We start from the raw sequence: 16,769 nt of genomic DNA, 5'->3' as shown, positions 1-16,769 counted from the left end.
ACCTGTCCTCTCCCCAGAGCTAGGAGGATACTGCTACAGACCTGTCCTCTCCCTGTAGCTAGGAGGATACTGCTACAGACCTGTCCTCTCCCTGGAGCTAGGAGGATACTGCTACATACCTGTCCTCTCCCCAGAGCTAGGAGGATACTGCTACAGACCTGTCCTCTCCCTGGAGCTAGGAGGATACTGCTACAGACCTGTCCTCTCCCCAGAGCTAGGAGGATACTGCTACAGACCTGTCCTCTCCCCAGAGCTAGGAGGATACTGCTACAGACCTGTCCTCTACCCAGAGCTAGGGAGATATTGCTACAGACCTGTCCTCTCCCCAGAGCTTGGAGGATACTGCTACAGACCTGTCCTCTCCCCAGAGCTAGGAGGATACTGCTACAGACCTGTCCTCTCCCTGGAGCTAGGAGGATACTGCTACAGACATGTCCACTCCCAGAGCTAGGAGGATACTGCTACAGACCTGTCCACTCCCAGAGCTAGGAGGATACTGCTACAGACCTGTCCACTCCCAGAGCTAGGAGGATACTGCTACAGACCTGTCCACTCCCAGAGCTAGGAGGATACTGCTGCAGACCTGTCCTCTCCCCAGAGCTAGGAGGATACTGCTACAGACGTGTCCTCTCCCCAGAGCTAGGAGGATACTGCTTCAGACCTGTCCTCTCCCCGGAGCTAGGAGGATACTGCTTCAGACCTGTCCTCTCCCCGGAGCTAGGAGGATATTGCTACAGACCTGTCCTCTCCCTGGAGCTAGGAGGATATTGCTACAGACCTGTCCTCTCCCCGGAGCTAGGAGGATATTGCTACAGACCTGTCCTCTCCCCAGAGCTCGGAGGATACTGCTACAGACTTGTCCTCTCCCCAGAGCTAGGAGGATACTGCTACAGACCTGTCCTCTCCCAGAGCTAGGAGGATACTGCTACAGACCTGTCCTCTCCCCAGAGCTAGGAGGATACTGCTACAGACCTGTCCTCTCCCAGAGCTAGGAGGATACTGCTACAGACCTGTACTCTCCCCAGAGCTAGGAGGATACTGCTACAGACCTGTCCTCTCCCTGTAGCTAGGAGGATACTGCTACAGACCTGTCCTCTCCCCAGAACTAGGAGGATACTGCTACAGACCTGTCCTCTCCCTGTAGCTAGGAGGATACTGCTACAGACCTGTCCACTCCCAGAGCTAGGAGGATACTGCTGCAGACCTGTCCTCTCCCCAGAGCTATGATGATACTGCTACAGACCTGTCCTCTCCCCAGAGCTAGGAGGATACTGCTACAGACCTGTCCTCTCCCCAGAGCTAGGAGGATACTGCTACAGACCTGTCCTCTCCCCAGAGCTAGGAGGATACTGCTTCAGACCTGTCCTCTCCCCGGAGCTAGGAGGATATTGCTACAGACCTGTCCTCTCCCTGGAGCTAGGAGGATATTGCTACAGACCTGTCCTCTCCCAGAGCTAGGAGGATACTGCTACAGACCTGTCCTCTCCCTGGAGCTAGGAGGATATTGCTACAGACCTGTCCTCTCCCCGGAGCTAGGAGGATACTGTTTCAGACCTGTCCTCTCCCCGGAGCTAGGAGGATATTGCTACAGACCTGTCCTCTCCCAGAGCTAGGAGGATATTGCTACAGACCTGTCCTCTCCCAGAGCTAGGAGGATACTGCTACAGACCTGTCCTCTCCCTGGAGCTAGGAGGATATTGCTACAGACCTGTCCTCTCCCCGGAGCTAGGAGGATACTGCTACAGACCTGTCCTCTCCCTGGAGTGAGGAGGATACTGCTACAGACCTGTCCTCTCCCCAGAGCTAGGAGGATACTGCTACAGACCTGTCCTCTCCCCAGAGCTAGGAGGATACTGCTACAGACCTGTCCTCTCCCTGTAGCTAGGAGGATACTGCTACAGACCTGTACTCTCCCCAGAGCTAGGAGGATACTGCTACAGACCTGTCCTCTCCCTGTAGCTAGGAGGATACTGCTACAGACCTGTCCTATCCCCAGAGCTAGGAGGATACTGCTACAGACCTGTCCTCTCCCCAGAACTAGGAGGATACTGCTACAGACCTGTCCTCTCCCTGTAGCTAGGAGGATACTGCTACAGACCTGTCCTCTCCCTGTAGCTAGGAGGATACTGCTACAGACCTGTACTCTCCCCAGAGCTAGGAGGATACTGCTACAGACCTGTCCTCTCCCTGTAGCTAGGAGGATACTGCTACAGACCTGTCCTCTCCCTGGAGCTAGGAGGACACTGCTACAGACCTGTCCTCTCCCCAGAGCTAGGAGGATACTGCTACAGACCTGTCCTCTCCCTGGAGCTAGGAGGATACTGCTACAGACCTGTCCTCTCCCCAGAGCTAGGAGGATACTGCTACAGACCTGTCCTCTCCCTGGAGCTAGGAGGATACTGCTACAGACCTGTCCTCTCCCCAGAGCTAGGAGGATACTGCTACAGATCTGTCCTCTCCCCAGAGCTAGGAGGTTACTGCTACAGACCTGTCCTCTCCCTGGAGCTAGGAGGATACTGCTACACACCTGTCCTCTCCCCAGAGCTAGGAGGATACTGCTACAGACCTGTTCTCTCCCTGTAGCTAGGAGGATACTGCTACAGACCTGTTCTCTCCCTGTAGCTAGGAGGATACTGCTACAGACCTGTCCTCTCCCTGGAGCTAGGAGGATACTGCTACAGACCTGTCCTCTCCCCAGAGCTAGGAGGATACTGCTACAGACCTGTCCTCTCCCTGGAGCTAGGAGGATACTGCTACAGACCTGTCCTCTCCCCAGAGCTAGGAGGATACTGCTACAGACCTGTCCTCTCCCCAGAGCTAGGAGGATACTGCTACAGTCCTGTCCTCTCCCCAGAGCTAGGGAGATATTGCTACAGACCTGTCCTCTCCCCAGAGCTAGGAGGATACTGCTACAGACCTGTCCTCTCCCCAGAGCTAGGAGGATACTGCTACAGACCTGTCCTCTCCCTGGAGCTAGGAGGATACTGCTACAGACCTGTCCACTCCCAGAGCTAGGAGGATACTGCTACAGACCTGTCCACTCCCAGAGCTAGGAGGATACTGCTACAGACCTGTCCACTCCCAGAGCTAGGAGGATACTGCTACAGACCTGACCACTCCCAGAGCTAGGAGGATACTGCTGCAGACCTGTCCTCTCCCTGGAGCTAGGAGGATACTGCTACAGACCTGTCCTCTCCCTGTAGCTAGGAGGATACTGCTTCAGACCTGTCCTCTCCCCAGAGCTAGGAGGATACTGCTACAGACCTGTCCTCTCCCCGGAGCTAGGAGGATACTGCTACAGACCTGTCCTCTCCCCAGAGCTATGATGATACTGCTACAGACCTGTCCTCTCCCCAGAGCTAGGAGGATACTGCTACAGACCTGTCCTCTCCCCAGAGCTAGGAGGATACTGCTACAGACCTGTCCTCTCCCAGAGCTAGGAGGATACTGCTACAGACCTGTCCTCTCCCCAGAGCTAGGAGGATACTGCTTCAGACCTGTCCTCTCCCCGGAGCTAGGAGGATATTGCTACAGACCTGTCCTCTCCCTGGAGCTAGGAGGATATTGCTACAGACCTGTCCTCTCCCAGAGCTAGGAGGATACTGCTACAGACCTGTCCTCTCCCTGGAGCTAGGAGGATATTGCTACAGACCTGTCCTCTCCCCGGAGCTAGGAGGATACTGCTTCAGACCTGTCCTCTCCCCGGAGCTAGGAGGATATTGCTACAGACCTGTCCTCTCCCTGGAGCTAGGAGGATACTGCTACAGACCTGTCCTCTCCCTGGAGCTAGGAGGATACTGCTACAGACCTGTCCTCTCCCCAGAGCTAGGAGGATACTGCTACAGACCTGTCCTCTCCCTGGAGCTAGGAGGATACTGCTACAGACCTGTCCTCTCCCTGGAGTGAGGAGGATACTGCTACAGACCTGTCCTCTCCCCAGAGCTAGGAGGATACTGCTACAGACCTGTCCTCTCCCCAGAGCTAGGAGGATACTGCTACAGACCTGTCCTCTCCCTGGAGCTAGGAGGATACTGCTACAGACCTGTCCACTCCCAGAGCTAGGAGGATACTGCTACAGACCTGTCCACTCCCAGAGCTAGGAGGATACTGCTACAGACCTGTCCACTCCCAGAGCTAGGAGGATACTGCTACAGACCTGTCCACTCCCAGAGCTAGGAGGATACTGCTGCAGACCTGTCCTCTCCCCAGAACTAGGAGGATACTGCTACAGACCTGTCCTCTCCCTGTAGCTAGGAGGATACTGCTACAGACCTGTCCTCTCCCTGTAGCTAGGAGGATACTGCTACAGACCTGTACTCTCCCCAGAGCTAGGAGGATACTGCTATCGACCTGTCCTCTCCCTGTAGCTAGGAGGATACTGCTACAGACCTGTCCTCTCCCGGGAGCTAGGAGGACACTGCTACAGACATGTCCTCTCCCCAGAGCTAGGAGGATACTGCTACAGACCTGTCCTCTCCCTGGAGCTAGGAGGATACTGCTACAGACCTGTCCTCTCCCCAGAGCTAGGAGGATACTGCTACAGACCTGTCCTCTCCCCAGAGCTAGGAGGATCCTGCTACAGACCTGTCCTCTCCCTGGAGCTAGGAGGATACTGCTACACACCTGTCCTCTCCCCAGAGCTAGGAGGATACTGCTACAGACCTGTCCTCTCCCTGTAGCTAGGAGGATACTGCTACAGACCTGTCCTCTCCCTGGAGCTAGGAGGATACTGCTACATACCTGTCCTCTCCCCAGAGCTAGGAGGATACTGCTACAGACCTGTCCTCTCCCTGGAGCTAGGAGGATACTGCTACAGACCTGTCCTCTCCCCAGAGCTAGGAGGATACTGCTACAGACCTGTCCTCTCCCCAGAGCTAGGAGGATACTGCTACAGACCTGTCCTCTACCCAGAGCTAGGTAGATACTGCTACAGACCTGTCCTCTCCCCAGAGCTTGGAGGATACTGCTACAGACCTGTCCTCTCCCCAGAGCTAGGAGGATACTGCTACAGACCTGTCCTCTCCCTGGAGCTAGGAGGATACTGCTACAGACCTGTCCACTCCCAGAGCTAGGAGGATACTGCTACAGACCTGTCCACTCCCAGAGCTAGGAGGATACTGCTACAGACCTGTCCACTCCCAGAGCTAGGAGGATACTGCTACAGACCTGTCCACTCCCAGAGCTAGGAGGATACTGCTGCAGACCTGTCCTCTCCCCAGAGCTATGATGATACTGCTACAGACTTGTCCTCTCCCCAGAGCTAGGAGGATACTGCTACAGACCTGTCCTCTCCCCAGAGCTAGGAGGATACTGCTACAGACGTGTCCTCTCCCCAGAGCTAGGAGGATACTGCTTCAGACCTGTCCTCTCCCCGGAGCTAGGAGGATATTGCTACAGACCTGTCCTCTCCCTGGAGCTAGGAGGATATTGCTACAGACCTGTCCTCTCCCAGAGCTAGGAGGATACTGCTACAGACCTGTCCTCTCCCTGGAGCTAGGAGGATATTGCTACAGACCTGTCCTCTCCCCGGAGCTAGGAGGATATTGCTACAGACCTGTCCTCTCCCCAGAGCTCGGAGGATACTGCTACAGACCTGTCCTCTCCCCAGAGCTAGGAGGATACTGCTACAGACCTGTCCTCTCCCAGAGCTAGGAGGATACTGCTACAGACCTGTCCTCTCCCCAGAGCTAGGAGGATACTGCTACAGACCTGTCCTCTCCCAGAGCTAGGAGGATACTGCTACAGACCTGTACTCTCCCCAGAGCTAGGAGGATACTGCTACAGACCTGTCCTCTCCCTGTAGCTAGGAGGATACTGCTACAGACCTGTCCTCTCCCCAGAACTAGGAGGATACTGCTACAGACCTGTCCTCTCCCTGTAGCTAGGAGGATACTGCTACAGACCTGTCCACTCCCAGAGCTAGGAGGATACTGCTGCAGACCTGTCCTCTCCCCAGAGCTATGATGATACTGCTACAGACCTGTCCTCTCCCCAGAGCTAGGAGGATACTGCTACAGACCTGTCCTCTCCCCAGAGCTAGGAGGATACTGCTACAGACCTGTCCTCTCCCCAGAGCTAGGAGGATACTGCTTCAGACCTGTCCTCTCCCCGGAGCTAGGAGGATATTGCTACAGACCTGTCCTCTCCCTGGAGCTAGGAGGATATTGCTACAGACCTGTCCTCTCCCAGAGCTAGGAGGATACTGCTACAGACCTGTCCTCTCCCTGGAGCTAGGAGGATATTGCTACAGACCTGTCCTCTCCCCGGAGCTAGGAGGATACTGTTTCAGACCTGTCCTCTCCCCGGAGCTAGGAGGATATTGCTACAGACCTGTCCTCTCCCAGAGCTAGGAGGATATTGCTACAGACCTGTCCTCTCCCAGAGCTAGGAGGATACTGCTACAGACCTGTCCTCTCCCTGGCTGCTAGGAGGATATTGCTACAGACCTGTCCTCTCCCCGGAGCTAGGAGGATACTGCTACAGACCTGTCCTCTCCCTGGAGTGAGGAGGATACTGCTACAGACCTGTCCTCTCCCCAGAGCTAGGAGGATACTGCTACAGACCTGTCCTCTCCCCAGAGCTAGGAGGATACTGCTACAGACCTGTCCTCTCCCTGTAGCTAGGAGGATACTGCTACAGACCTGTCCTCTCCCTGTAGCTAGGAGGATACTGCTACAGACCTGTAGAGCTAGGAGGATACTGCTACAGACCTGTCCTCTCCCTGTAGCTAGGAGGATACTGCTACAGACAGACCTGTCCTCTCCCTGGAGCTAGGAGGACACTGTCCTACAGACCTGTCCTCTCCCCAGAGCTAGGAGGATACTGCTACAGACCTGTCCTCTCCCCAGAGCTAGGAGGATACTGCTACAGACCTGTCCTCTCCCTGTAGCTAGGAGGATACTGCTACAGACCTGTCCTCTCCCTGTAGCTAGGAGGATACTGCTACAGACCTGTACTCTCCCCAGAGCTAGGAGGATACTGCTACAGACCTGTCCTCTCCCTGTAGCTAGGAGGATACTGCTACAGACCTGTCCTCTCCCTGGAGCTAGGAGGACACTGCTACAGACCTGTCCTCTCCCCAGAGCTAGGAGGATACTGCTACAGACCTGTCCTCTCCCTGGAGCTAGGAGGATACTGCTACAGACCTGTCCTCTCCCCAGAGCTAGGAGGATACTGCTACAGACCTGTCCTCTCCCTGGAGCTAGGAGGATACTGCTACAGACCTGTCCTCTCCCCAGAGCTAGGAGGATACTGCTACAGATCTGTCCTCTCCCCAGAGCTAGGAGGTTACTGCTACAGACCTGTCCTCTCCCTGGAGCTAGGAGGATACTGCTACACACCTGTCCTCTCCCCAGAGCTAGGAGGATACTGCTACAGACCTGTTCTCTCCCTGTAGCTAGGAGGATACTGCTACAGACCTGTTCTCTCCCTGTAGCTAGGAGGATACTGCTACAGACCTGTCCTCTCCCTGGAGCTAGGAGGATACTGCTACAGACCTGTCCTCTCCCCAGAGCTAGGAGGATACTGCTACAGACCTGTCCTCTCCCTGGAGCTAGGAGGATACTGCTACAGACCTGTCCTCTCCCCAGAGCTAGGAGGATACTGCTACAGACCTGTCCTCTCCCCAGAGCTAGGAGGATACTGCTACAGTCCTGTCCTCTCCCCAGAGCTAGGGAGATATTGCTACAGACCTGTCCTCTCCCCAGAGCTAGGAGGATACTGCTACAGACCTGTCCTCTCCCCAGAGCTAGGAGGATACTGCTACAGACCTGTCCTCTCCCTGGAGCTAGGAGGATACTGCTACAGACCTGTCCACTCCCAGAGCTAGGAGGATACTGCTACAGACCTGTCCACTCCCAGAGCTAGGAGGATACTGCTACAGACCTGTCCACTCCCAGAGCTAGGAGGATACTGCTACAGACCTGACCACTCCCAGAGCTAGGAGGATACTGCTGCAGACCTGTCCTCTCCCTGGAGCTAGGAGGATACTGCTACAGACCTGTCCTCTCCCTGTAGCTAGGAGGATACTGCTTCAGACCTGTCCTCTCCCCAGAGCTAGGAGGATACTGCTACAGACCTGTCCTCTCCCCGGAGCTAGGAGGATACTGCTACAGACCTGTCCTCTCCCCAGAGCTATGATGATACTGCTACAGACCTGTCCTCTCCCCAGAGCTAGGAGGATACTGCTACAGACCTGTCCTCTCCCCAGAGCTAGGAGGATACTGCTACAGACCTGTCCTCTCCCCAGAGCTAGGAGGATACTGCTTCAGACCTGTCCTCTCCCCGGAGCTAGGAGGATATTGCTACAGACCTGTCCTCTCCCTGGAGCTAGGAGGATATTGCTACAGACCTGTCCTCTCCCAGAGCTAGGAGGATACTGCTACAGACCTGTCCTCTCCCTGGAGCTAGGAGGATATTGCTACAGACCTGTCCTCTCCCCGGAGCTAGGAGGATACTGCTTCAGACCTGTCCTCTCCCCGGAGCTAGGAGGATATTGCTACAGACCTGTCCTCTCCCTGGAGCTAGGAGGATACTGCTACAGACCTGTCCTCTCCCTGGAGCTAGGAGGATACTGCTACAGACCTGTCCTCTCCCCAGAGCTAGGAGGATACTGCTACAGACCTGTCCTCTCCCCAGAGCTAGGAGGATACTGCTACAGACCTGTCCTCTCCTTGGAGCTAGGAGGATACTGCTACAGGCCTGTCCTCTCCCCAGAGCTAGGAGGATACTGCTACAGACCTGTCCTCTCCCCAGAGCTAGGAGGATACTGCTACAGACCTGTCCTCTCCCTGTAGCTAGAAGGATACTGCTACAGACCTGTCCTCTCCTTGGAGCTAGGAGGATACTGCTACAGACCTGTCCTCTCCCCAGAGCTAGGAGGATATTGCTACAGACCTGTCCTCTCCCCAGAGCTAGGAGGATACTGCTACAGACCTGTCCTCTCCCTGGAGCTAGGAGGATACTGCTACAGACCTGTCCACTCCCAGAGCTAGGAGGATACTGCTACAGACCTGTCCACTCCCCAGAGCTAGGAGGATACTGCTACAGACATGTCCTCTCCCTGGAGCTAGGAGGATACTGCTACAAACCTGTCCTCTCCCCGGAGCTAGGAGGATACTGCTACAGACCTGTCCTCTCCCTGGAGTGAGGAGGATACTGCTACAGACCTGTCCACTCCTTGGAGCTAGGAAGATATTGCTACAGACCTGTCCTCTCCTTGGAGCTAGGAGGATACTGCTACAGACCTGTCCACTCCTTGGAGCTAGGAAGATATTGCTACAGACCTGTCCTCTCCCTGGAGTGAGGAGGATACTGCTACAGACCTGTCCACTCCTTGGAGCTAGGAAGATATTGCTACAGACCTGTCCTCTCCTTGGAGCTAGGAGGATACTGCTACAGACCTGTCCACTCCTTGGAGCTAGGAAGATATTGCTACAGACCTGTCCTCTCCTTGGAGCTAGGAAGATATTGCTACAGACCTGTCCTCTCCTTGGAGCTAGGAGGATACTGCTACAGACCTGTCCTCTCCCTGTAGCTAGGAGGATACTGCTACAGACCTGTCCTCTCCCTGTAGCTAGGAGGATACTGCTACAGACCTGTCCTCTCCCTGTAGCTAGGAGGATACTGCTACAGACCTGTCCTCTCCCCAGAGCTAGGAGGATACTGCTACAGACCTGTCCTCTCCCTGGAGCTAGGAGGATATTGCTACAGACCTGTCCTCTCCCCAGAGCTAGGAGGATACTGCTACAGACCTGTCCTCTCCCTGGAGCTAGGTGGATACTGCTACAGACCTGTCCTCTCCCTGGAGCTAGGAGGATACTGCTACAGACCTGTCCTCTCCCTGGAGCTAGGAGGATACTGCTACAGACCTGTCCTCTCCCTGGAGCTAGGAAGATATTGCTACAGAGACACCAAGGTGAGGGAGAAGACCATGGCAGTGCTCTGCATCTAGGAGAGAAAAACACAAATAATGAAAGAAACCAGGTGAAGTAGAGAAAGGGAGAAATAATGAGAATAGGGAAAAATAGATTTAGAAAGCAGTAGAGAGAAAGAGGGAGATGAAAGAACAGAGAGTGAAGAGTGTCCTAGGTTGAATAGGGGGAGGTGAATAAACAGAGTGAAGAGGGTTCTAGGTTGAATAGAGGGAGGTGAAAAAACAGAGTGAAGAGGGTTCTAGGTTGAATAGAGGGAGGTGAAAAAACAGAGTGAAGAGGTTTCTAGGTTGAATAGGGGGAGGTGAAAAAACAGAGTGAAGAGGGGCCTAGGTTGAATAGGGGGAGGTGAAAAAACAGAGTGAAGAGGGTTCTAGGTTGAATAGGGGGAGGTGAAAAAACAGAGTGAAGAGGGTTCTAGGTTGTAAAGAGGGAGGTGAAAATCAGAGAGTGAAGAGGATTCTAGGTTGTAAAGAGGGAGGTGAAAAACAGAGAGTGAAGAGGGTCCTAGGTTGTAAAGAGGGAGGTGAAAAACAGAGAGTGAAGAGGGTTCTAGGTTGTAAAGAGGGAGGTGAAAAATAGAGAGTGAAGAGGGTTCTAGGTTGTAAAGAGGGAGGTGAAAAACAGAGAGTGAAGAGGGTTCTAGGTTGTAAAGAGGGAGGTGAAAAATAGAGAGTGAAGAGGGTTCTAGGTTGGAAAGAGGGAGAGGAAAAAACAGAGAGTGAAGAGGGTTCTACGTTGGAAAGAGGGAGGTGAAAAAACAGAGAGTGGAGAGGGTTCTAGGTTGTAAAGAGGGAGGTGAAAAACAGAGTGAAGAGGGTTCTAGGTTGGAAAGACGGAGGTGAAAAACAGAGAGTGAAGCGGGTTCTAGGTTGTAAAGAGGGAGGTGAAAAACAGAGAGTGAAGAGTGTTCTGGTTTGGAAAGAGGGAGAAGAAGGCATAGAGATAAGTAAGTGTGTAGTGTGAAGAGGTCTTGAGAAACAGGTAGAGAGGAGTAGCAAAAGAGAAGGGAAGAGAAGGGTGTAGAAAGAAGAAAGTGTGTGGACAGAGAGAGAGCGAGGAAGAGACAGAGAGGGAGGACAGGACAGGATTGGAGAGTGAAGGGGAGGTGTATAGAGAGAGAGAGAGACTGGGATAGGAGGGGGAGCAGAGAGCTAGGTGTATGTGAGAGGGGGGGCTGAGTGTGAGAGGGGTTAATAGCACAGTGGAGGCTCAGGGCTGATAGAAATGCAGAGAGCGTCCCACAGCCTGCTGCTCAGTGATGGGCTGGAGGTGAGATCTGGCGCCTGCTATAAAAGAGCTCATTGAAAATAATTCAGAGTGACGGCTGTGCAGGAAGGGAAACAGGGGAGGAGAGGGGGAGGAGAGGGGGAGGTGGAGAGAAAGGGGGAGTGAAGAGAGAGGGAATGGAGAAGGCATGGATAGAGAGAGGGAGAAGTAGAGGGATGGATCAGAGTAGATGAGGAGAGAGAGAGGAAAGAAGAGTCAGAATGGGTAAGAAAGCTTAAACAGTGAGGGAATGGGAGACCTGTGGGAGGGTTCTTGAAGGTATTTTTTGAAGGGGGGTGTTGAAATGAAAAGAACAAGGGTAAGTTAGACTATATCAAGATCCATTATTATATTCAGAGAAAGAGACAGGAACAGGAACAGTCATTATGACACCAGCGCTATTTTTTTGCCAATGATTTATGACTCTGTTTGATTATTGGACTTCCAGGCTGTATGTGTCCTATCCAAACACTAATCCAAAACATCTTGGCTACCTTGTCTCATGAGTTGAAAACATTTTCCAGTTGGAGCTTACACAAACACAAGCTCCAATGCCCTGGTTGACACCCTAGCTTGTCTCTTTGGCTGTTTAGCTAGGGCTGTATGTCGGCACACAGAGATGAGAGCTGGGGGCTGAGGCCCATTTGTGAGGTCAGAGTTCACAGTGTAGTGGTGTCACTGGGCTGGACGTGTCACCACACAGCCAAATGTGCCTGGCCCTGCCACTTTAAAGAGATGGAGGGATAAAGAGAGGGGTGGATGGAGGGAGGACTGGTGGATGGGATGGGGAGATTAGGGGAGGAGTGGGGGAGGGAGGAATGGAAGAGTGGTAGATGGAGTGATGGAGGAAGGAGTGGTAGTGGAATGGAGGGGAGGGTGGAGAGGCAAACCTCTCGGCCTTACTATAATAATGTGGACCCCTCCTGACCTCTATTAAACCTGTGTAAAGCTCATCTCAGACACAGGACATATTATATGGTAACGCCAGCACGTTAAGCACACAGGGAAGCTAGGGAGAGGCATGCAGGGGTTAATGGGGCTTGGTGCTCACCAGCAGGGGGTGGAGGGGGAGATGGATGGGTGTAGGGGGGATAGGGATGGAAAAAGGGGTGATATTGGGTGGTGGGGATATGGGATCACGGTGTGTTGGTGCAGGAAAGGACCCTGCTGTGAGTTGGACCCCTGTACCAACTTTAGACACCCTCCTCCTATCAGAACAGCTTCTTCTAAACAGCCATCACTAACACAGAGAGGCTGCTGCCTACATACAGACTGGAAATCAATGGATCACTAGTCACTTTAATAATGCCATTTTAATCATGTTTACATATCTTGCATTACTAATCTCATAAGTATATACTGTATGTTATACCATCTGTTGCATCTTGCCTGTGCCGCTCAGTCATTGCTCATCTATATATTTATATTATTCCATTCCTTTACTTAGATTTGTGTGTATTAGGTAGTTGTTGTGGAATTGTTAGATATTACCTGTTAGATACTGCTACAATGTCGGAACTAGAAGCACAAGCATTTTGCTACTCTCGCAATAACATCTGCTAACCATGTGTATGTGACCAATACAATTAGTTTAGATTTGATTTGAACCTTCTATCTGGATGATACATACTATGTACAGTGCCTTTGGGACGTTTGAAGACCCCTTGACTTTTTCCACAAAAATACATAAATCTTCATAAATCCTCTTAATTTACACACAATGACCCAGGTTTTTAGAAATGTTTGCACATTTATAAAAATAGAAAAATACAGAAATACCTTATTTACATAAGTATTCAGCCCCTTTGCTATGACACTCAAAATTGAGCTCAGGTGCATCCTGTTTCCATTCATTATCCTTGAGATGTTCTACAACTTGATTGGAGTCCACCTGTGGTAAATTAAGTTGATTGGACGTGAATTGGAAAGGCACACAACTGTCTATATAAGGTCCCACAGTTGACAGTGAATGTCAGAGCGAAAACCAAGCCATGAGGTTGAAAGAATTGTCCGTAGAGCTCCGAGACAGGATTATGTCGAGGCACAGATCTGGGGAAGTGTACCAAAAAATGTCTTCAGTATTGAAGGTCCCCAAGAACACACTGAAGCATGGTGGTGGCAGCATCATGTTGCGGGGATGTTTTCAGTGGCAGGGACTGGGAGACTAGTCAGGATCGAGGAAAAGATGAACGGAGCAAAGTATAGAGAGATCCTTGATGAAAACATGCTCCAGAGCGCTCAGGACCTCAGAATGGGAGCGAAGGTTCACCTTCCAACAGGACAACGACCCTAAGCACACAACCAAGACAACGCAGTTGTGGCTTCAGGACAAGTCTCAGAATGTCCTCGAGGGGCCCAGCCACAGCCTGAACTTGAACCAGATCGAACATCTCTGGAGAGGCCTGAAAATAGCTGTGCAGCAACGCTCCCCATCCAACCTGACAGAGCTTGAGAGAATCTGCAGAGAAGAATGGGAGAAACTCCCCAAATACAGGTGTGTCAAGCTTGTAGCGTCATACCCAAGAAACTCGATGCTGTAATTGCTGCTAAAGGTGCTTCAACAAAGTACTGGCCTGAATACTTATGTAAATGTGATATTTCCGTTTTTTTATTTTATAAACTATATTTGCAAAAACTCTGAAAAATCGTTTTTTGCTTTGTCATTATAGGATATTGTGTGTAGATTGATGAGGTGAAAAACAACAATTTAGTCTATTTTAGAATAAGGCTGTAACGTAACAAAATGTGGAAAAAGTCAAAGGGTCTGAATACTTTGGGAAGTCACTGTAGGTAGCCTATAGTGTGTGTGATTAATTAATGCGTTCATAGAAAATATGAATTAATGAGTATCTGCGCTCGAAAGTGAGTAGACCTATGGGCCATTTAATAGTCAATATCAGAAGCCGAAAAGCAATGGAGGGGGTTGGAAGCACTACCCCATACCCCCATAGAGACAGTTCAGTTCGTTCAGCCGCCCTGGCTCATGGTGCTGGCCCCAGACTTCAGAACACTATGTCTATGATGAGATATTGAGCTGGCGCTGCACATTGCACACTGATTTATATAAAATACCATCTCAGAGCTTCCATGAGGAACCCGGGCCTTGTATTTCACTGGCACACAGCCTTTTAGCTCCATCAAGGGAGGGGGTGGGTGGGAAGGGGATAAAAACGTTTTTGAAGTTTAGAGCCAACTTTTAAGCCAGCGAAAATCAAATTCATTCCAGAATCAACCTGACAAATCAAATCAAACACACGTCCCTGTGAATACACTAAACAACAGAAAAACACACTAATTTGAAGAAGAAGACAGTTTCTAAACGTTCCCCCCATCATCTCAAACTGGAATCAAATCACGGCAGCGGCTGCCTCTCAATAGCTGATCAATTTAGCGTGTCTGGGAACGTTGCGGTAAACATCGACGGAGTCATTTTCTGGCATATTAATGTTTACATCCAATCAGCAGGATGTGGGGGTGGCCTAATTAACTCAATCAGCTGGTGGAATGTAGTGTGAATGAGAACCCCACCTAGAGACCACACAACATTGATCACTCCAGCCCCCTCTCCACTCAATTGTTTTTTGAAAGCACTTCAGAGCTGCTGAATTACCACAAGGCTACATATGGGGATTAAAAAAGTAGTGGGGTTTTTGTTTCTGTCTTTGCCGTATTCTTCACATTAAGAAGAAACACCGGGCAATAAAAATGCCAGTAAGGTGAGGGTTTTAAATTGTAATAGTTACATGATATGCTTGATCATTTTAGTTCAGCCGAATGTTGTAATTTCGTTATCCGAGCCAGAGCAAGAAATTATCAAACTGGTAAAAATGTTCTTCGTTTTAGAGAAATAATGTATTTTTTCACGGCATGCAATGTATCAAGAAATTGATTGGTAATGGGACATGGGGGATTGCAAACCATTTCTAGTCAATCAGTGAATTAGCAAAATAATGTTTTTACTCACCTCCCATTTCCTCTCCAACCAGACTCGTTCTGCTGTGGAGGGTTGGAGATTTCTCGATAGAAAACACCCCACCTCTCTCTCTACACCCCACCTCTTTCTCTACTCTACATCACCCTGGTGTTATTTTCACTGGTCCTAAACACACCCCATCTCTCTCTCTACTCTACATCACCCTGGTGTTATCTTCCCTGGTACGAAACACACCCCATCTCTCTCTCTACCCTACATCACCATGGTGTTATCTTCCCTGGTACTAAACACACCCTACCTCTCTCTCTACCCTACATCACCCTGGTGTTATCTTCCCTGGTACTAAACACACCCTACCTCTCTCTCTACTCTACATCACCCTGGTGTTATCTTCCCTGGTACTAAACACACCCTACCTCTCTCTCTACCCTACATCACCATGGTGTTATCTTCCCTGGTCCCAAACACACCCCATCTCTCTCTCTACCCTACATCACCCTGGTGTTATCTTCCCTGGTCCCAAACACACCCTACCTCTCTCTCTACCCTACATCACCATGGTGTTATCTTCCCTGGTACAAAACACACCCTACCTCTCTCTCTACCCTACATCACCCTAGTGTTATCTTCCCTGGTACCAAACACACCCTACCTCTCTCTCTACCCTACATCACCCTGGTGTTATCTTCCCTGGTACCAAACACACCCCATCTCTCTCTCTACTCTACATCACCCTGGTGTTATCTTCCCTGGTACTAAACACACCCTACCTCTCTCTCTACCCTACATCACCCTGGTGTTATCTTCCCTGGTACCAAACACACCCTACCTCTCTCTCTACCCTACATCACCCTGGTGTTATCTTCCCTGGTCCTCTCTCTCTACCCATCTCTCTCTCTCTCGCCATCTCCCTCAATCCTCCTCTCTCTCTCTCTCTCTCTCTCGCTCCCCCTCTCTCTCTCCATATCCCTCACTCTCTTTTTCAAACTAGCCTTGCTTCCTTACCTCCCTCCCATCTATGAAAAAGCAGCAAATAAAAAGTTACATTAACCCTGCACTGACCTTTCGCATGTAATACAGTGCAGCCTGATGGGGTGGACCGGGAGCTTCATCGAAAAGCTGTCGCTCTGCGCCACCCCAAGCACTGCCTGGGGAACATTTACCAGATAATTAATATATTAAATGCATGAAAAACAGTTACACAGGGGCCCCTTCGTCAGCTCTTCCACGGCACAGGGGGAAGAGGGATACAGCCTGTGAACCATCAATATACAAGCATCCCCCTTCAATGGGCCATCATAAAAACTGCTCATAATTTTATGGCTTCATTCACGGCCCCCCGCTGTAAAGGAAGGCCATATTTGTGGAATAGACACCGGCTGGAATGCGCTTTTAACCAATCAGCATTCGGGATTAGACCCACCCTTTGTATATTTCCTCGTAATTCACCAGCTTTTTTATGATTTGGAGATTTTAAGCCGCCGCCCACCACAATTATAGAGGTTCTCCTGGCCCTGGCGTGAAGGACGTGCAGGGGTCAGTGGTGGCGAGCTGCGAGCACCGTGACTGAGCGGGACAGAGGGCTCAAAACAGGCTAAAAATACACACAGACACCGCCTGCTTCGCCACACCGC

Source organism: Oncorhynchus keta, chromosome 1 (assembly GCF_023373465.1).
Source record: "Oncorhynchus keta strain PuntledgeMale-10-30-2019 chromosome 1, Oket_V2, whole genome shotgun sequence".
Lineage (NCBI taxonomy): Eukaryota > Metazoa > Chordata > Actinopteri > Salmoniformes > Salmonidae > Oncorhynchus > Oncorhynchus keta.
Note: the sequence above shows the minus strand (reverse complement) of the source record.